This window comes from Xyrauchen texanus, chromosome 12 (genome assembly GCF_025860055.1).
Source record: "Xyrauchen texanus isolate HMW12.3.18 chromosome 12, RBS_HiC_50CHRs, whole genome shotgun sequence".
Classification (NCBI taxonomy): domain Eukaryota; kingdom Metazoa; phylum Chordata; class Actinopteri; order Cypriniformes; family Catostomidae; genus Xyrauchen; species Xyrauchen texanus.
This window is the reverse complement of record NC_068287.1, coordinates 34,925,765-34,948,508: the sequence shown is the minus strand read 5'-3', so window position 1 is coordinate 34,948,508 and position 22,744 is coordinate 34,925,765. Positions and strand designations below refer to the sequence as shown.

The window sequence follows — 22,744 nt, the reverse complement described above, 5'->3', positions numbered from 1 at the left end:
TTAGACACTATTTTTTTCCTCAACCCTTATACGGACATCAGGGGAGTCTGCAGGATTTAATCTGAGGGTATGCACAGAAATCAGCCTTACAAACCTTAAATCTAGGTTTTTGTTTTTGTTTTTTTGCGTGTGTAAAAAAACAACACCTAAGCAGTCAATTCTGGTGACTTTGCCATCCTGCCCAAATGCTTATCTCAAAGTCAGGCTAAATACATTTAAATGGTGCCTTTTTTTATTTAATGTGCTGAGTAACATAATTTTCCCCACCGTGTCTGATACTAAAATCATTGCGTCACACATGGCAAAAGGCGTGGGCATTGTCAATATGGCTCGAGGTATGAAATTAAATTCTTCCGTCCAGCTGTTGTTAAAAGGTAACTAAACCCTAAACCAACTTTTTTTAGGTAATGATCTGTAAGCATGGGGCTTTATTAGTACTGGTCATTGATTCAAGTAATTTTTTTGACATTTGTGTATAAAGTGTTTTAATTCTACAATATATGGTGTAAAAACGTCTGAGTGCTGCCCTCTTCAGGTTGAACGGTGGCTACTGCAGTTGAATTTTCCTATTGGCTGTTGCGGTACTTCGTGACGTAAGCGGTGACAGCTGACGTAAGCAGGTTCCAGCTCACCACGCCAGATTCATGTACATGTCGTCTTGCGACCGTGTGAGGAATAATAATAACATAGAGTCTGACAGCAGCTGTCAAGTAATCCGTCACTACGAGTCTCATGTTTAAATGGAAGACGATTGAAAAACAGCGCGAGCGGACGCGTTCAGATTGATCACATGACACAGCACTTGCTGAAGTTTTCCAAAGTTACCTCTCAAAAAGACAGACTTTTGTTTCAGTTAATTGTTGGTTTACATTTCCACTGTATTTAGCGCTGTTTGTTCTCTGTATTCGTAAATATCCCGATGCTGTATTACTGTGTGAGAATCCGCTACAAATGATTCAGTGAACGAGCGCTCCGAACGAATTGTAGCCTACTGAACCACGAATCGATTCAGACCGTTTTGTCCGTTTGGCAATTCACTGAAAAGAACCGACTCAAACGAATTATTCATTCGCAACATTTCATGTTGGTGAAATATTCTTAGTAAATATTTGTCAGGTCAGTCAGAGCTGTCGTGGTGTACGGCCGTAAAGCTACAGGCGCCACTAACGGACATAATGGAAGTGGTTTGAAAATGATTAGCCTACACAATACTTGCTATACAATAAACATCTATACTTACTGCTCCTACCAATTTAATGACTACAGATATAACATTTATGACAGTTTTCTTATTTTTATGTGATGAAGCTACAAAAAGTCAAACTGTGTGTCAGTGGTCTCATTATGTTTTGTTAAAAACTTTATTAAATTCAGATTTTTAACTAAAGCCCCAACTTTTTGTGCAAGCCTTTACCATTTCAGACTGTGCTCAGCAAACAATACTTTGATGAATAACAATTAAATGCATGGTAATTTCACCAAACTCTCAAAACTTATTTTAAAGGTGTTTGGATCAACTGTGGTTCATGTTAACTGGGGATGTGCGCGTGCACGTGAGTAAGTTTACTTGCATTTTCAGCAGATTCGTTTCTATGTGAATTTGTAAAGAGATAAGAAAAGTAATTTTATACATCATAAAAAATGCTGGTATCGATATTAACCTTGTATGATCGATGTCTGTTCCATTGGGTCTGACACAGTTTAAGAGCTATTTTAACAGGGTTTCACAGGGTAACATGGTTTACCCATGTTAACGTGGGACATTGGTTAGTAAACCGCATGTGGAAGTCTTTTATTTGCAACACTAAAGCATCAGGCATATACATGTAAACAATAGGCCTATACTCTCACATTTCTTTTATTTATTTAAAAAACAAAACAAAAAACAATAGTTGATAAAATAATTGTCTCTGTTCACATATAATGTCTGTTAGGCTAGGGAAAGTTTGTTTGCTAATCATGCTTGCAGACCTGGGTTTAATTTCCACATTGAATTTCCATTTTTTAGACCCATGATTAACTGTTACAGATATTGAACCGAACGAAGCAGTAGATTCAGTCAGTTATAAGACCTAATTTTTCTGACCTGAACTTTACTGTCCAAAGGCTGTGAATAAAGAGATAATGTGTAGTTAATTTTAAACGGAGACACTTCAAGAACAGGGTGATAAACAAAAAACAAAGATAAGTGGTGGTTTATCTAGCACACAGAAATCCTGGTCTAGGTGGGTATAAAAGAGAAAGAGAGAGATTAGTTATATTGCCATAGCTGAAAGCATACATGTGGCTCAGCTAACTTTGCAAATATTTACTGTACAGAAAACGGCACTCTCACATGATGTTAATTTGAGAGCCAAGAAAAACAGTGTAAGGGGAAAAATAGGGGGTGGGGGGATGGGACAGAAGAACGTGGACTCAAAACAAAAAAAGGCAGATTAGGGAGAGAAAATCTTTTGCTTTCTGAAAGAAAGAATAAATATGGATTAACTGAACTGGGACTGTGTGAGAGAGCTATAGTTAGAGAACTACAGTTTGCACTTAGAGAGAAGACGGGAGAAAAACACTTCTGTAGTCAGTACAGTGTGTACTACTCATGTGATGATTCACTGTTTTTTATGGATTGGGAGGAAGAAATAGACTGTGTAGTCTGTCGTGTCTTGCCAAGGAGAAGCCTTCCTCGTTTATCATGTAGCACATGCACAGAGATTGTGTAAGCAAAGAACACTGTGTGGAATTTTTGAGCTCCTAGAAGAAGAAAAAGAAAAAAAAGAATCTCCTGCACTCTTACACAGTATTGCAACATCTGGTGTTTAACACAAAACCACTGAAGTCTTACTGTAAACTGCAATGTTCAAAAATATCCACTGAAGTCAGACATCATACAAACCTCTGCAATTTCCACTTTACTCAAAAATAAGTAGAGCACAGATTGTATATATACATGGACAATGCAATTATCTATTGTTATGACCATTCATACACTCATAGTAAACAGCACAGACAATACATTTACAGTTCACACCAATAGGCCACATGACAGACAAGAAATGATGTGCAGAACATGACTCAGACAGTAGATCATATAGAAAAAGTAACTATATTTGTAGAAATAACTACTATAAAATGTATGCTATAAGATAAAGAGAAGGCATGGCAACCAGCTATTACTAATGCTATTGAGTCTGTAAACTACACTAGGCAGAAGATATTCTTCAGACTGTTAAGACTTCACTTTCATCTTGCGATAGTGCCCGCAGGCAAAGGACAAAACAGCTTGTGGTTGGGGTACATTATACAGAATCTTGAATTATGGATTGGGCTTTTCTTTTCCAGTGGAAAATGTTGATTTCACCAGATTGCAGATTCCATCCAATAATCCTCTGTGCTGATAAAACAAATGCTGAAGTGCATTTTTGTTCAACTTTGTTGCAACAGAAATAATTGACTCCTTTGTATCATTTAATACAGTCATTGCAACCCAATGTAAAACCCAGATTTGAAGTGATGACCCAACATACAGTATTAAATGAATTGTCTCTCATACAAAAGTAAACAAAAATGTACTTAAAATCACAAGTTAAAACTGAACTGCCTATAAGCTCAATTATATTCTAAATTAATGTATAGTATATATTAGGTATAGTTGCATTTTATTATTTGGATACAGCATTGTTTTTTCCCTGATGTCCATGCCACAGATGGGCAACCCATTTTAGGGTCACAAACCATCAGTGTAGAACCGCCGCCTTAAAGGGATATTTCAGGTTCAATAGAAGTTAAGCTTAATCAAAATAATTTGTAGCATACTATTGATTATCACAAAACTATTTTGATGTCTCTCTTTTTTTTTTATAATAATAATAATAATAATAATACAAACTCTGGATTACAGTGAGGCACTTACAATGGAAGTGAATGGGGCCAATCCTTAAATGATAAAATACTTGCTGTTTCAAAAGTACTGCAACAAAATATAGCCAATTTTTCAACTTTGTTGCCAGGACGATGTAATATCAACAAAACCCTAAAATGACAATAAAAATTATGATGTAAACAACTTTACTGCTCAACTAATACATTAGTTTTAACAGAAGAATTATTATATGTGCTTTTATAAAAGTATATGCTTGACATTTCTGCCTTTTATACCCTTCAATAATAAGCCCCATTCACTTCCATTGTAAGTGTCTCACTGTATCCTCGATTGCTTTTTCTAAAGAAATTAATGGGCGAGACAAAATTATTTTTTGTGGTAATCAACATTATGCCACAAATGCTGTCAATTAAGCTTACCTTACATTGAAACCAAAATATTCCTTTAATAATCCTCATAAAAACAATTCAGTCAAATGAACAGTACAGTAATCTGTTTACACAAGCCTAATGGTCTGGGGTAGACCTTCACCAATGAATCAGCAAACTAGGGTTTTTAAATTAGCCATACAAACAGAGACAAATGTGTAAATGTGTTGTTTATTACAAAGCAGGTAAGTGGGTCACAGTCCAGAAGGATGTGAGAAGTCTGGCCACAAAGTCAGGTGTAAATAATACAGAGAGCGCGAGAGACAAACATTAACTGAATTAATCTAATCTCCATCAGATAAACCAAAAATTTTCTTAAGTATAAAGTATAAGTGTAAGTCATAACAATAACAAGGACATCTGATATAAAGTACATCCTGTCTGGCACTGGGTGAGATCTGCTGATCAAACATGAACTTTACTGATGCAACTTTTCCTTCAGGTCATGTTAACCGGAGCACAGGCGGGGAGGTGAAGAAACCGAAGGCGGAGCGAGTGCTTTATAAAGCAGCGACTGGCATGCATGTAAACAAAGCTGAACCGAGGAGAATTTTAGGAGCAAGTCTGCCTTCGGGAAACGTTTAAGTTTGTTTTCGCCCGCTGCAGTTCGAGATTCGAGTAATCGTTCACTATCAAACATGAGCAACCACGTTGAAGTGAAAAACATTGAACCTACCACCTTTGAGGACCGCTACTACGATGAATACGAATATTACAATTTATCAGACCGTTATACCGGTAAGTTTTCGAAGAGCTTAATTTTCTAATAAAGAAAGAATCCAAACATTAATGGAAAAAATACTCCCCCTCCCAATAGTCTTTTTCAGAGTTGTGCCTTATTTGTTATAGCATGTTTTACGTTGTGTGAACTGCAGAGTGCACTAGCCGTAAAGGCAGGACGAAGAAGGAGGCGAGCTGCAACACGAACAGACAAAACCCCGCGGGACACGAGCGCAAAATAACCTTAAAACTCCAGAACGCTGAAAAGAAGTTAAAGGTGTTACACTGAAAAGGTGCGTAACCCGTCAACTAATGTTTTGGGTCCATTCAGACCAAACGCGTTCTTATACTAAAGAGAAAAACACAAATAAGCTGATGCAGCTGTAAGGATTCCAGGGGCCCACAGCAAATGTACAACTGTTTTTTAACATATAGCCTACAGTCAGGTGCCTTCACTTTTAAAAGTTGATGTTCATTGTAAAATAAAGAATTCCGTTAAATTTACGGTAAAATTCTGGCTTCTGTGGTTGCCAGAAACTTAAGTCTACAGTAATAAATACGGTGACCATGTTTCAGGCTTGTCTTTATTTATGCCTGTATATTTTATGGTTTACTACTATTTATATTATAAACTGATGGGGGCCTGGGTATCTCGGCGAGTATTGACGGTGACTTCCACCCCTGAAGTTGCGAGGTGAAATCCAGGGCGTGCTGAGTGACTCCAGCCAGGTCTCCTAAGCAACCAAATTGGCCTGGTTGCTAGGGAGGGTAGAGTCGCATGGGGTAACCACCTCGTGGTAGTGATTAGGGGTTCTCGCTCTCAATGGGGCATGTGGTAATTGTGCATGAATCGCGGAAAGCCTCCATATGCTGTGAGTCTCCGCGGTGTCATGCACAGCGAGCCACGTGATTAGATGAGCGGATTGAATGTCTCCAAAGCGGAGGCAGCTGAGACTTGTCCGCTGCTACAACGGATTGAGGTGAGTAACTCCACCACCATGAGGACCTACGAAGTAGTGGGAATTCGGCATTCCAAATTGGGAGAAAAGGAGATAAAAAAAATAATAATCTAATATTATAAACTTGATATACTAACCTTCTGGAACTATACATGATGACAAAGTTCATCAAGTGGCCCTTCCAGGAGCAATGACCAGTGAGTATAGACATTGCACAGTGTTCCTTACACATGCAGTATAGCAATAGAAATCCACTACGAATTTCTAATTATGACAGTTAAAGTGTAATCGGATTACTTTACTAATTACTTCATTAAACATTTAATTACATTACTAATTACTTTATTTGTTACTTTCTAAAGCACTTTTCTGCTCAACAAATTCAAAATAATGTCTATATTTCATCCTTGTTCATTGTTAAACACAAGTCATACACTGAGCACCTCACATTTCTCCTTCACAATGACTCGTTACAGGGCTATAATGAATGTATTGTACATAAATAATGTACTTAGAAAGTAATGAAATTAATTGAAAGTCAGTAACCGTAATCTGATTACAAAATTTGTAAATGTTATGCATTACACTACGATTACACCAACACTGCCCATGTGACACTAAATAAAATGCAATAAACATTAGCTTAAGTACATAAAACATAACACTGAACATCCCAATGTATATAACTGACATGAAAAATGAAGAAACTGAACATCCCAATGTATATAACTGACATGAAAAATGAAGAAACTGAACATCCCAATGTATATAACTGACATGAAAAATGAAGAAACAACCATTCACATAAAATAAAATGAAACGTGATTGGTCACGCAGAGACTCAGGAATGCCTGATTTTTGTTTTCGACCATAATATTTTACAACAGTAGCTTACCATAAAAAGAACATGTATTCTGAACATTTTTTTTCATATACATTTTTTGTTTTAGTAAAATGGTATATTTTACTGTAAAATTACAAATACTGTCTTGTTAAAATATATAATTTTTTTTACTATATATGTTAAGGTAACTACCCTTTAACCAATTAACGTTTTTTTACTGAAGCTTGTTTTTTTTTTTTTAAACCATTAAAACGACTGACATTTTTTATCTTTTAAACCTGACACAGCATCTAAAAATATCTGTCTAGAGCACGTTTACATAGAAAAGCAGTAGTAAAACACGTTTGTTGTGAATGGCCCATAAATTGGCAAATCTATGTCTTCTCTATTAACAAAATGCACTTAAATGTTAATTGAATCTCATGTCTGACTTTATAGATTCAATCGGACGGCTATAACTGGCAACCGACCACAGGTGTCTCTGTGAGAAACGGGCATGGGACTACAGTAGGAATTACTCTGGAACCTAAGCCTCAGGGTTGAAACAAAATGAGTGGCAGGAGGCTCGGTGTCCTCTGACTTGTGAAGTGGAGGGTTTTGGTGGGGTGGGCCCTGCTGGATGAACACCTGTTCAGGGGAACCGATATGTTTACGATGATTGTGTACTTTGTGACCATTTTTGGTGTTTTTAAGGGTACTATATTTTAAAAAATGCTTTTTAATAAAGTAAACCTTTCCATAATTTTAAACTAAGATTTTTCTTTGCCCTGCATCCACATTGCCCTTTAAGATTTGACACAAAAATAAAGCTGTGGGATTTAATGTACATTTTAATCTGTATGATAAAGCCTGTTTGCATGAGTGATACAATGACATAATGTATAGTTAAAGTAAGTAGTAAGTTTACATGCACCTTGAAATACATTTAAACTCATATTTTCACGGGGGGCCTGGGTAGCTTAGCGAGTATTGACACTGACTACCACCACCTGAAGTTGCGAGCTCAAATCCAAGATGTGCCGAGTGACTCCAGCCAGGTCTCCTAAGCAACCAAATTGTCCCAGTTGTTAGGGAGGGTAGAGTTACATGGGGTAACCTCCTTAGTCGCGATTAGTAAGTAATTAGAAATTTGGGTGGAAATTTGAGAAATGTGCGAATTCAATTTCTGCACACATACCACTTTATTATAGGAATTGAGTGAAATAATGACAATGTGCCAAAGTGATAACAAGTCCCGTCCAGTTGACCTAGTATATAGCTGCTAGTCTTTCATGTGTCTGACACATAAAACAAAATCTAGGTGAAAACATCTGTCACAGCAACATGAAATCGTTGCAGAGCTACAGTATATCTCATCTCAAGACAGAAAGAGGGAAAATGTGAAGCAGTAAAAAGACATGGGTCTGAATATGAGATGTAGAAATGAATTTTGCACAGAGGATTATCCGGAAGCACCTATATCTCATTTAAGGACATTCTGGAAAAACATGCACAGTATAGTGAGCAGTTCAAAGCAAATCTGATTTTCTCATTTGTAGCCTTTTCAACAAGAGGGTGAAATGCAATACATATATAATTCCTCATGCAAAAACTATGAGCTGTCATACAGTATAATATCATATAAAAACCAGAAATTATGTGAGAAGAACCAAAAATAACAATTATGGAATGCAAAATTATGGCAGTGTAACATCAAAACGCCAGGCCGTTTCTGAAGCATATCTGTAAGAGATTTTCTTTTATTTATTTATTTATTTATTGCTTGCCTATGGTGCGCAATGAATGCTCTTTTAAATGGACTCCATAAATGTTTAATGATCTATATTAGGCTAATTCATCACGTAGAGATATGCACGCAGAACCAAAGCATTAGATTAAAATGTAATCAGTATGTAGGCCAAGGGATTAACTGTAGGTAGACCAGTTTTAAACTCTGTCCTTTTTCCAACGTGCGCTGAATGTGATCAACATGAGAAGGTCAAGAGTAAAGTGTACTGTCATCAGGAGTCTAATGGCTTACTACAGAACCAAGTCACTATGTCTGTTAACAGCACACACGCTTTACTGTAATGTGCCTGGGAAGACAGCAAAAAGCTTTTAGTTTACAAGTAGCCTATTAGATAAACAGTTAATGAAAAAAAACCAGCAACATTTTTATGCAACATACTTTAAATGTTAGAATATCCTGTCTCACACAGCGAAAAGAGTCCTTGTAGCAGCACTAATTAAATAATAACCACTTAGATAAAGAAAAACTGTCTGAATTGAGCTCAAGTTAAGTTTGAGAGGGATGGAAATTATACTAATTAGGGAAAGGAGAAGTTATACAACTTCATTTTCATCCAGCTCAAAACACATATATAGCCTATATTTATATACATTCTGGAAAGACAGAAATTGTATGTTTTATTCACACCTCCTACATTGTTTTTTTGCACTTACCGTAACACAAGATAATCCATTTATGTCTTTCTCCCACACTGCTGATCCGCAGTCCTCCTTTTCTTCATTTCCCATTTTTACTGGAAAAAACACTAACACATGTTTAAAAATGTTCATGCCAAAATATGCATATAAAAATATAGTCTTAATCTCTGAATGCATAAATTAAAATGAGTCAGATTCTTATAAGGACATTTTATCCAAAAATGAAAATTCTGTCACCACTATCCTTCATGTTGATTTGAGCATACATGACTTTCTGTCATCCATGACACACAAAAGGAGATGTTAGGCAAAATGTTAGCCTCGGTTTCAATTCACTTTCATAGGGAAACAAGATTTAATTAAGTGAAAGGTGACTGAGGCTAACATTTAGCCTAACGTCTCCTTTTATGTTGCATTTGGGTTTGGAACAACACAAGGGTGAGTAAATGATGACAGAATGTTCATTTTGGGGTAATGGGGCTGTACATCAAGAACTTTATATAGCACTTTTAAAGATTCCATTTTAAGGGCCATGCCCCAGAACCCCCTCCCCCCAACAATTGAATCACTACTGGTGAAGCTCCTCTTGTTGCCTAGCAACTAGCCTTTAGAAATTCCAAATGGGACCACAGAGCCCGTAGACCACCTCTTCTCATGGTGCATATTTGTGTATGTGTGTGTAGGCGAGGATGGATGATGCAAAGAGTATGTATGGAGTCAGAAACTCTGCTTCTTCTGACAGGTGTGCAACTGTGTGTGTGTGTGTGTTTGCTGTGTACATTTTAATGAGTATGTCTCATCAGTCAGAACATCTGGCAGGCCCCTGCTTTTGCAGTAAGAATGAATGTGTTGTGGAGTTGGTGTGAGTGTCAACTGGTGTGTGTGTGTGTGTGGGGGGGGTTGTTTGGACATTCATAGGACACATTGAACTGACCCGTTAAGCCACACCCTTCCAACAACACACTTTGATGTGAGCTATACACATAGACTAAAGGTATTACAAAGAAGGAATTTCAAAACCCAAGAAATGTATGGGGTAAGTATTAGCTGAATTTATTGAAGGGCTCATCCTCTTGAGACCAGAGCTTGACTGCTGTGTGTATTTTCCATTAGCCTTTTTGATTTGTAACTAGTAGGACCTAATAAACATGCAAAAACAAACAAAAAAAGAATTTCTAGAGCAAATAGTTTTCATAAACATTAATGTCCATATATGTGGACAGAGGAACTAATTAGTGAATTTTAAAATAATACCAAGATATATAAAGTCATTATGTAAAATACACTAATACACAAATAAATATTTGAAGTTCCTAAATGTAATTTCGGGAGGAGCGAGTCCATCTAATCTTTCCATTAACAGCCAGAGTATATAAGCGTCCATCTACCTCTCTTCTGTCTCAGCTGATTCCAGTGTCCCCTCCACCTCCCCAACTCCGCCTTTACCCTAGGCATCTTGCCCCACTTAATCATCTCCAGATTAAGTGATACTTCAGAGCTTGAGTTGAAGCTGCTTCATCAAGCTCCTTCTCAATGTACAGCAAGCCAAATAAGTTTAACCTTAATAACTTAAAGATTATATGGGCAAACACACACGTTTATTCTTTTACTTTAATGCCACTTCGTCATTATACTCTGCTTCCTGTCTTTTGTTAACCTTCTGGGTCTGGTCTTCCCATTTCTTACTTCTGTGCTCTTTCTTAAATGTTATTTATAAACCAATTAATATAATTTCTCTTTCTCCATCACCACATGTAGCTTGTTTTCTTTCTGCTCCCACAGCGGTCTGCTGGTTAACACTGTTAGGCTGGAATAATGAGACTCAGCCCTATTAGTCTCTAATGGCCCTTAATTAATTGAGACAATAACAATCCAGTTTTAATTTCATACAAATGAATGTGCACTGCTCTTAGACCCTTCTGGCTTCTCCTCCCCCCTTTTCCCTACATCAACACCCACACACCCCCACCCTTTCCCGATCTAAACATCTGAACATTTGAAGATGCTTTTTTCATTTTCTTTCTTCCTCTTCTGTCTGACAAGACAATAATTCAGATGCACAGAGTTCAGTAAAATCTCAATGTTAGTTCCTATTGACTAAAAGAGATAAGTGAGAAAATGAGGAGAAGGACATGCATTCTAATGCACTTCAAAAACAATTGGTTATATTGTGGCACTACTCATTACCATGGTGACAGCCAGGTTGAGTTTAAGGGATGTGACATCATCGCTTTGATGTCTGTTAGTGTCAATGTCACTGTCACTCAAAAGAACCCTCCGCCATCGCAATGCTTGCTTCTGATATATATATTTTTTTTAAACAACATTGAAAATTTACCTTGAAACATCTCTTTATTTCATTCAGTCACGATACCATTTAAAAGAAAACTGTTAAGATAAAACAACCTAATATGCTGAGCCTATGAGAATCTCCTGCTTTGTTTTGTGCAGAGATACCTTTGTCTCAGTTTTTGGAATCAGTTCCATTTGAAAAGCTCATTCAGCAAACTCATTTAAATTGGAAAATTCTAATTAATCATCACAGAAGTTCTTTATGCAGCACATTTATTTCCAGTTCATTTGTTTCCCTAAATAAAAACATTGCTTTACAAGAGTACGGGATCACAGTTCTACATTAGCATAAGTTTGAGGGTAACATGGTCAATATATCTGTCAGGGAAGTTAGTCTTACAGATTTTAACCACATGGGTGGACATTTAATGTTTGAAGCATTAAAAGCTGTGACAAATCAAACGGTTCACCTTGTGTCAAAACCCCAGTACCTTCAACTGATGGCCTACAATCAGGCTGCCTTGGGTGCACCTCAGATCATTTTATAAAAATTAAATTTTCATTACTTTGGCAGGAAATCGAATCGGTTACCTAACGTAACCTCGGTTCTCTCTAGAAGAGGGAACGAGTATTGCGTAAGCTAGCTTACGCTACGGGAAAGATTAATCTTTTCTGAGATATTGAAGCCAAAAAATTATCCTTAATTTTGTATCCATTGTCAACGCAGTGCAGCAACTGCATACCTTGAGCGGGCTAGCTAGCGAGCTCATAGGTTGCTCTGTGGCAACTGCTGCAGCCTATAGACGAACTTGAGTGAACTTGCGTCCAATGACAGGCGCCCGCGCCGTCACTGTATCAAAGCCCGCCAAAATGGGCGTGGTTAGAGTGCATATAAGCATAAGTTTGTAGGCTGGAACCCTGGTTTTCATTGAATGAAGCGAAAATCGCTCGTGGCGCGAGCACGGCCGGCTACGCAATACTCGTTCCCTCTTCTAGAGAGAACCGAGGTTACGTAAGGTAACCGATTCGTTCTCTTACGAGAGGTTCTCTCGTATTGCGTAAGCTAGCTTACACTACGGGAACCCATTGTCAACGCCGTGCGCGCCAAGCATCCACTGCATGAGCCCCGGGGGTGGGGGGGACCCGGGGGAGCCCTTGTGAGTGGGGGAATAACATTTGGCCGGCAAGAGTGTGGGCCAGTGTGTGTGTAATACATAAGCACATAGTGGGAAGGAAAAGACAGAGCGGCGGTGCCAGTCTGTGTGGAATGTGTCCCATCAGTGCAGCTCACCAGGGGAGCTGTAGCGTATTAAACCACTAGTAGTTTCGCCTGCAGGGCGGGCACTTCCAGATTGTAAAATCTGACAAAGGTGGAGAGGGAAGCCCAGCCCGCTGCCACACATATGTTGTGAATGGAAATCCTGCTGGACCATGCCCACGAGGAGGCCATGCCTCTAGTGGAGTGAGCCCTAATGCCTAATGGGCATGGTAGGTCTTTTGACGCGTACGCAGCAGCAATAGCGTCCACTATCCATCTAGACAGTGTCTGTTTCGAGGCGGCGAAACCCTTGGTGCGCCCTCCGAACGAAACGAAAAGCTGCTTAGAGCGTCTGAAAGAGGCGGAGCGCGCAGTATACAATCTCAGTGCTCTGACTGGGCAAAGGAGATTGGCGTTGCGTTCGCTATCGGATGCTGGCAGCGCCGATAGGGAAATGATTTGTGCTCTGAAAGGAGTACCAATCACCTTGGGGACATAGCCTTGTCTAGGCTTTAAAATGACCTTGGAGTCACTTGGTCCAAACTCAAGACACGAAGCGCTGACAGACAGCGCGTGAAGGTCTCCCACACGTTTAACTGATGACAGGGCAGTCAGAAAAACGGTTTTGAGTGAAAGGTATTTCAAATCCACGGATTGAAGCGGTTCGAAAGGGGGGGCTTTCATAGCTTCGAGAACTACGGAAAGATCCCAGATAGGAACCGATGGGGGGCGCGGGGGTTCATCCTTCTAGCTCCCCTGAGGAAGCGGATGACCAGCTCATTTTTTCCCAGTGACTGGCCGTGCAGGGGTTCAGCGAACGCCGCGATGGCCGCCACATACACTTTGAGCGTGGATGGGGATCTGCCCTTATCCAGCAGCTCTTGTAAAAACACGAGCAGCAACGACACCCCACATGTCCGTGGGTCCAGGTCTCTGTCGGTGCACCATTTTGAAAACACAGACCATTTGGACGCATAGAGTCTTCTCGTGGAAGGGGCTCTAGCGTGTATGATAGTGTTTATTACTCCTTCTGGCAAAGCGACGGGTAGTCGTTGATCACCCACGCGTGCAGCGCCCAGCGCTCTGGGTGGGGATGCCAGATCGTGTCTGCTCTCACTGGAATGGGCCACGGGGCTGACAGCCGCGTAAGCTCCGGGAACCATGTCTGATTCTCGGGGCTATGAGGAGCACCGAGTGACGCGTTTCCCTGATCCTCTGCATTACCTGTGGCAATAGCGAGACGGGAGGGAAGGCGTAAAGCGGGCGGTTGGGCCAGTCCTGGGCCAGCGCGTCCTCGCTTTTCGAGAAAAATACTGGGCAGTGAGAGTTCTCTTCTGACGCAAAGAGGTCTATCTCTGCTCTGCCGAATATACTCCATAACTTCTGGACTGTTTGAGCGTGCAGGGACCATTCCCCTGGGGAAATATTGTCTCTGGACAGTCTGTCTGGGCCGTCGTTCAGGTGGCCTGGCACGTGCGTCGCCCTCAGCGAGCGCAGGTGGCACTGGGACCAACTCAGTATGCGTTTTGTCAGATGGAAGAGGTTCCTGGATCTGACACCGCCCTGACGGTTTAGATAGGATACCACAGATCTGTTGTCCGAACGGACCAGGACGTGGTGACCCTGAATGACCGGGAGGAAGCGCACGAGCGCGTACTCGACCGCTATCATTTCCAGACAATTTATGTGAAGGAGCTTTTCCTGAACTGACCATAGGCGAAAAACCGGAGAGCCCTCACAGACCGCACCCCAACCCGTGTTGGACGCGTCTGTCGAGATGACTTTTCGGCGAGATACAGCTCCCATCGTCACTCCCCGCTGATACCATTCGGCCACTGCCCAGGGCTGCAGAGCTGAGATACAGGTCTGAGTCACTCTGATCGGCTGGCGGCCCGTGGCCCAAGCCCGGCGAGACGCACGGGCGCATGCACAGTAAGCCCAGCTGAAGTACTGCTGCGGCTGAGGCCATGTAACCTAGCATTCTCTGAAATTTTTTCAGAGGCGTGAGGCTGTTAATCTGAAAGGACGCGGCTAGTCGCTGAACACGGCGCGCGCGCTGTGTAGATAAGCGAGCCGTCATCGCCATGGAGTCTAGTTCTATTCCAAGGAAGGAAATTGCCTGACTGGGCTGTAGTGAGCTCTTGGTCCAATAGACTGCAAGACCCAAACTGTTCAGATGACTGAGGAGAACTGTCCTGTGAGACAGAAGTTCCGTATGTGACTGTGCCAAAATCAGCCAATCGTCCAAATAGTTCAGAATTCGCAAGCCCTGACTCCGCAGGGGTGCGAGCGCCGCATCCATGCACTTCGTGAAAGTACGGGGTGCTAAAGACAGGCCGAACGGAAGGACAGTGTATTGATAAACCTGGCCGTCGAAGGCGAATCTCAAGAATGGCCTGTGACGGGGATTTATCTGAATCTGAAAGTAGGCATCTTTCAGATCGAGAGAAATAAACCAGTCCCCCTGGCGCACATGCGCGAGGAGTTTCCTGATTGTAAGCATTTTGAACTGTCTTTTTGCGAGCACCTTGTTCAAAACCCTGAGATCTAATATTGGTCTGAGGCCGCCGTCTTTCTTGGGGACAAGAAAATAACGGCTGTAAAACCCCGACTCGCTCAGAGAAGGTGGCACTCTCTCTATGGCCCTTTTGCACAGAAGGTTTGCTATTTCTGAACGAAGCATGCAGGCTGCTTCCGTGTTCACAGTAGTTTCGAGCCGCGCTCTGAAGCGGGGAGGGTGGCGATCGAACTGTAGCAAATAGCCCTGTTTTATTGTGCTTAACACTCATTTGGATATCCCTGGGATAGCTTTCCACGCTTTGAAGCGTAACACTAGAGGGTGAATGGCCAAGTCGCCCTGATTGCCGCACACAGCGAGCTGAACAGAATGTGTGAGCGCGCTTACTGTGCTTATGCATGACTGCTCGCAGACAGCAGGGACAGGCTGTTCTGTGAGTGACTTCCCGATTGAGGTGAATGGGGAAAGAGTCACATCTGTGAAGTGATGCGCGAGCATAGTCACGGGCATGGGACTTGCATACAGAGAGGTGTTTGCTGGCCGTGTGACAGAGCGGGCAGAGAAGGGGCGCGCGCACGGATTCGTGGGCTCTAACACTCGAGCTGGCTGTGCCTGCTTTATGTGAGTGGGCTCTGATAGGGACACGGGAAGTGTAATGCTTGTGTGTAGGGGTGAGCACTGGATTGTGGGCATATTTTCTACACATAAGGCCTGTTTGCTTTTCACAAAATTTCTTTTGTTTGCCGTGAAAACGGCATTTGAGTGCAGGCAAGCGGGCAATATCACCGGCTTGTTGGCTGCTGAATCCACCACTGCAGTAGCCTGAGAGAAGGGGACTGACAGGGGGCGAAGCTTTGACGGTGGTCCGGCCGCGGCGGGACTGAGCCGTCGTTTCCTTAACAAAGCTAGGAGGACTTCGGTTGCTCAGGTTTCAGCGCAATCTTAGGCCGAGGCCCGCAGGGGGGCGGTGGTCTGCGGCGGCTGTCTGAGCGCATTCTAGGGCGGCCGCCCTGTCGACGCTGAGAAGTCTGGCTTTGCTGAGCTGGGCGCTGTGAAGAGGCTCATGCAGGAGGCTGGTCACGTGGGCGGCCTGCAGAGGAGCTAGCGTGACGAGGCATGAAGAGATTCATTGCCTGGAGGATCTGTAAAACGGCCATGGAATGCAGAGCAGATGCGGCTTGGCTAACTTACGCAATACGAGAGAACCTCTCGTAAGAGAACTGTAAACTTCAATAAATTAACCAAACTTTGCACACAATCTGTACTTTCTGAATTATTACACAATTTTGTTTTAGCATAAGTTGACAAAAAAAAAAGTTTTTATTTGACTGTTTTGGCAATACAAAACTATTTCGTCATGTCAATAAAGCACTTTAAATTGAGTAATTATTTGGCAAAGTTTGATTGAAATATATAATAATTAAAATGTTTACTCTATTAAACTGTAGTGTCTCCCCTACAGGTGAAAGCATATGCAACGATGTCCCTTACAGAGAACATAAAAGAAATCCATGTCTTTCTAGTACAAATAAAATAAAACTAATACTCTGCTTTGAAAAATCTCTAAAGATTTTTGCATAAGTTTATTTACAAGAAACAATTTGACATCATGTTTTTGACTACTTGACAATTTGACTACTAACTGCAGCCTGTGCAAGCCAGATATCACTTCAGTCTACTACAATGGACTTCACGGTGGATGAAATGATGCCAACTTCTACTATAAAACCTGGGATACTTCTCTGGCCTCTGCCTGAACCTTGAACTTAGGATGGACTTCACAGATATGAACTGGAACAAGCTTCCAGTCCAACTGCGATGCACCTCACTGACCTCTGCCTGCATCACCTTGGTCAAAACATGGACTACACTCTTAAAATTGAATAAATAGACAATAAATGAATTGCAAATTAAAGCCTTTATCAGCCAAATAATAAAGGACTGGCTCTGTGTGCACTTCTGCAGTTAATTAAGACTTTAGTCATTAATCATACAGTTTATACATAATCTTGTTGTTTAAACATTGGCCCCTAACACTTAGTTTACTAACTATAAACCATAACTTGTACTACACATGAATAACTCATTTAGGCATTATATTCATGCTGTTAGGCCAGAGAGGTTACTGGCCCCCACAGTGAGCCTGGTTATTTTTCTCCATTAACCAACATCTAATGGAGTTTTGCTTTTCTTGCCAGAGTCACCTTTAGATTGCTCACTGGGGGTCTAAATACAAATATTATTTAATTATTTAAGGCACACTTTACAATTGCATTTTTAATTAACCACACAATAATGACTCCAATAAAAATGATCTATAAATCCTCTTTAAAGGACAAAAATGTATTTCATGTTCCCAGGAGGATTTGGTTGCTCCAAAGCCTTTGTTGCTCATTATACAATAAAGTTGAAATACAGGTAAAATCCCTATTTTCAATTCTAACCTAGAGACATAGGCAGATTTCACCCACTTTACAACAGCTCTAAAAAAAAAAAGCAGTATCATATTGTTGAGTGTTTTGTTCTGTTATTAATGTTAACATTGACAGGGTCATTCAGAAAATCATGTGAAGCTATCCTGTGATAATGATCAAGTAATATCCACATCACATTATGAAATATTAATCATAACCACAACAACACCAGTCCCACAGACCCAGCCAGCCAAAGTCCCCTAGAAATCCCAATCTTCGATAATCCCAAACTGCCTCAGGCCTTTTCTGATGGAGTGCCACGGGAACGCTGTGTACCTAATTAGACAAAGGCTCACGTACAGAGGATGTGTTACTGGTTGATACTGGTTAATTGATACAGAGGGCAGCTACGTGTGACAGGAGGAGTCTTTCTTTACTATGTGCTATCGCTGCTGCTATCTGCCTGGCGCGTCACTTCGCTTTCATTACATCTGGGCCTCAAAAGGGGAACCAATATATTATGCTTCAGACCTGCTCAAGAGTTGGAGCAGTCAATGTGATGAGATAAAACATGAAGAATGATACCAAAAAAGTGATGGAATATAACACAAAATATTCTCTTTCTCTCTGTCTCTCTCTCACTCAGACATATTTATGCATCTACACGTGCCAGAGAAAGAGATAAATACTTTGGGCAGAGACGGAACGAATTGGGAGAGAGAGAGAGAGAGAGAGAGAGAGGAAATGTAGGAAGACAGATGTAGAATGCATAGAGAAAGGAAGGATAAAGGGAGGTAAAACAAAGAATTGAGGCAACGTGCTCAACCACAGACCTTCTGTAATCCCCACAGAGTACAGAGAGAGATGGGAGAAAGAGTTCTTCTAAAAGAGAGAAGAAGATCAGTTAATTCTCTTTTAAAAAATGGTTTTGTCTATGTGTGTATTATTGAGTGCATCTGCGTTCAAATGTATACTGTGGGTATGAAATTCAGTTTGGAAGTGTTTTAGTGTGTGTGTATTCAAATGTATTCTGATATTGTCATGTGGGTTTATGAGTGTGTTAGTGTGTTTGAGTATTATAATATTCTAGTGTGTGACTGTGATTGTGTGTGTGTTCAATGCTTTCTGATATTGTATTGTGCAAGTGTGTGTGTGTGTGTGTGTGTGTAGGAGTATGTGTTCTCACGCATGTATCATTAGGCATCATTAGAGCAAATTATATGGAGGGAGAGTGAGACAGATGCTGCCCTTGGCACATGTGTCTGTAGTGCTATGAAAGAAAGCCCTTACACCACTGCGACATACTGAGCTGATAGCAGCTAAGAAGACAGAAATTTAAAGGGATAGTTCACCCAAAAATTTAAAATCAATTTAGTCACCCTAATGTTGTTCCAAATCTGCAAGACTTTCTTCGGCCTAACAGAAAAGAATATGGGGGTGATAGTGAGATTGGGCCCTAAAAGTTTTCACCTTTCGCGAGTGATGTGGTGGGCCTTCGTTTAGCTCCCTCCAATAGCACCTGTTCGTGCCAACCCCTAAGCATTGTGTGCTGCCCCAATGTATTGCATACATTGCATTTATAGTTTTCGTTTCTCTGGTAGGGATTTTACATAAACTTCTATTGAGTACAACAATGATTGTCCACTTTTACAGTCGTCTTGGTTCCGGAAGTATTTTTCCCATGAGGATTTCATAAAATAGCTTAGAAAACAGTTCTAAGCCATGAACCAAACCAACAAGCTACGAGGTGAATTAAAATATTACAAACTTTGATTTGAAGCATGCCCAGATCTAGAACGGTTCCATTAGTTGGGCAATACCATATAACAGAGGGGTGTCGACCCAGAGGGTGTGGTGAGGTTGTGTGCTTGTATTCTGTCAATGGTGGATGTGCGTCTTTTCAGTACCAGCACATTGCATTAGAGTTAGGGTTAGCGGCATGACGATCCAATTCGACCCTTTGCAACACTTGGGTGGGCATAGGGATAATTTGGGGGGCAAACCCCACCTCAGCAACCCCCTAGATCCAGCCCTAATTTGAAGCAAAATAATATGTGAAATCTGACAAAAAGACTAAGTGTACTTAACATCTTTCATGAGGGAATGAACTAGAATCCTATGATGCATTATGAATGATGTTATCAAATTAAAAACTATGGAAAATATACAACTATTCATTTAAAGTTGTTGATTATAACTAAATAAACAATATATTCAAATTTTATAACAACATATTTAGATATATGCAAATATATACTGTAATAAATAAATACTTTGAGATTGTAGAGAAAACATCACACTTGCATCATGAGAGTGAGTGGTTGCTGCAGAGCTCTTTTGGCGCACTTTGTTCGCCACGATTCTCTGACTGGTAGATTGTTTACCTTTACAATCATGGGTAGTGTAGTTCATATAAAAAAAACAAATCTCCCCTTTCCTCCCCAATTTGGAATGCCCAATTCCCAATGCACTCTAAGTCCTTGTGGTGGTGTAGTGACTTGCCGCAATCTGGGTGGCGGAGGATGAATCTCAGTTGAATCTCAGTGTCTGAGACTGTCAATCTGTGCATCTTATCACATGGCTTGTTGAGTGTGTTACTGTGGAGACATAGTGTGTGTGTGTGGAGGCTTCACGCTATTCTCCGCAGCATCCACGCAAACTCACCACACACCCCACCGAGAGCGAGAACCACATAATAGTGACCATGAGGAGGTTACCCTTTGTGACTCTACCCTCCCTAGCAAGTAGGCCAATTTGGTTGCTTAGGAGACCTGGCTGGAGTCACTTGTGACTACAGGGGTGGTAGTCAACGCATTTACTCGCTGAGCTACCAGGCCCCCCTAAACAACTATTTTCAAATGAAAATGAAATAACGGAGACTGATGGCTTCAACAGGAGAACGTATCATTGATTAACAACCTCTGAGCTCACAGTAGGACTGTCTTTATAGTTTTTTAAGTTATCATTTAAAGAAAATGAATGGGATTTTTACTTCCAGAGCCAGACTGTTGCACTCAGTTGTTGTCATACTAAGCTAAAGATTTATTTGTATTCCCTAATCTTACACCTAAACCTAACCCTGACTGAAACCTGTACATTTTTACATTTTCATTAAGACATTGGACACTTGCCAGAGATACAGCCTAGCAGGCTGTGCTCATGACATGTGGTGCTGATGCATCACGGGTGACCTCAGTTCGAGTCTCATGAGGTCCATTTCTGATCCCATTCCCACACTTCTCCCTCTCATTTCTTGTTACCTCTCTACTTTCCCTATCCCATTAAAAAGCCAAAAAAAGGCCATACAAATCTTTGTATTATACCTAAAAAAAAAAAAAGAGACATAGCATACTTATTATGCGGTTTTCATCACGTGACTGCTGGCTGCTGTTAACAATGTAGGCAAAACCTGACCCGCACACACACAGTCACTGATAAAGAAGCCCCACTAATTAATGTAGATAGTAAAGATTAATGCATGTAGACAAAAATTATATTGCAAAACAATTGCGTAGAAAGACAGAGAGAGAGAGAGAGAGAGAGTAGAGAGAGAGAGAGAGAGAGAGAGAGAGAGAGAGAGAAGGATAGCTTATGCTGGAATAACAACCAGAAAAAGTACCCAAAAGAAACAGAATTAGTGATCATGTAAAAAGTGAAATTATAGCACATTATAATAAAAGATCACTCCAAACACACACTGTCTCTCTCGCAGTCTATCTATCCCACCGTTTCTCCTGCTCACGCATTCTAACAAATTTCTCATTTTTTTCCCTCCCTCTCTTCTAATCCTCCTTTTCTTCATATTTCAGCATGTGTAATCCTATAGATTCTTTGATGTTATGCTAAATACTCATTCCTTTCCATCTCTGCCTCTCCTCTCTCTCTCTCTCTGTGTCTCTGCCTCCCCCTCCTCCCCTTCTCTTCCTCTCTCCCTTTCTCTATCTCTTTCTCTTGCACCACCTGTTAGTGCAGAACCCTGTGCTTTGGAATTCACTTGTTTATGAGGGAGTCTTTCACACTCACACAATCAGAGGTAAGAAAAAGTATCTTGCTTATTCATCCTTTCCTCAAACTTCCTTTTATAATCTGTGCTGTGATTTAATCTCCTGGTGTGTTCTCCTATTTGTCTTTATTTGTTTGTACCTCTCTTTCTTAACCCCTCCCTCCCTTTCTCTCTGTCTGTTAATTAGACTTTCCAATGTTAACCCTTTGTTGCTTTTTTGCTTGAATATGTTTGGAAATTAAAATTCACATTAAGTTTACCGCTTGTTACTCATTCTGTGTTAACTATTAAAGTACTCATGTACGTATGCCATCAACATTTTTGCTATCTTCCTGCACCCCCCCCCCCACCCCCACCCCCACAGTTTTTGTTTTTTTTAGTTTTTTTTGTGTGTGAATAATCGTAACTTTTGATGGAGAGAATATTCTGCATTCTAAAAGAAGAAATGTGCAGCAATCTGACACTTAGTGATACTATGATATGAGATACTGTGCATGTGTTTTCTGCTTTTGAAGATCTTGCACAAAAATGTGTGATGTGGACTGCTCTCTCTCTCTCTCTGGTAATTTATCAGTGTCTGAGTGACACAATGACTGAATGTGAAACGGTGATGTGCTTCTCATCAGGATCTTTGATCTTGTGTGAATAAAAGATAACAAGATACCACTGTAAGACACAAGTGAGAGTTAGATAGATAGATAGATAGATAGATAGATAGATAGATAGATAGATAGATAGATAGATAGATAGATAGATAGATAGATAGATAGATAGATAGATAGATAGATAGATAGATAGATAGATAGATAGATAGATGGATAGAAACAAAAAAAGGGTAAGCTTAAACAGATTTAGCCCCTCCAGGCATAAGCATTTCAGAACTCAATAAGAATTTTAAGGAACATTTGAATTATACAAAAGAAGACATGGTGAGTGAAACAGATTGGTATACCCAGATACATGTGTTAAAGTATTTGCAGCTTAGTTTAACTCTAAGTTTATTTCAT

General features: G+C 40.6%; 1 protein-coding gene and 1 long non-coding RNA gene across 2 annotated transcripts in view; both read left to right on the top strand.

Annotated features, from left to right (window-relative positions):
- Positions 1-310: 310 nt before the first annotated feature.
- LOC127653461 (uncharacterized) lies at positions 311-4,943 on the top strand. The gene is made up of 3 exons (XR_007971804.1): positions 311-374; positions 1,505-1,553; positions 4,745-4,943. It is a non-coding gene; the product is annotated as an uncharacterized LOC127653461 (long non-coding RNA).
- A 16,687-nt stretch (positions 4,944-21,630) lies between these two features.
- LOC127653181 (double C2-like domain-containing protein alpha) overlaps positions 21,631-22,744 on the top strand; it is a 42,337-nt gene continuing 41,223 nt past the window's right edge. Inside the window, exon 1 of the mRNA XM_052139759.1 lies at positions 21,631-21,767. The gene's annotated coding sequence lies outside the window, so the exon portion shown is untranslated. The remainder of the gene's footprint in view (positions 21,768-22,744) is intronic.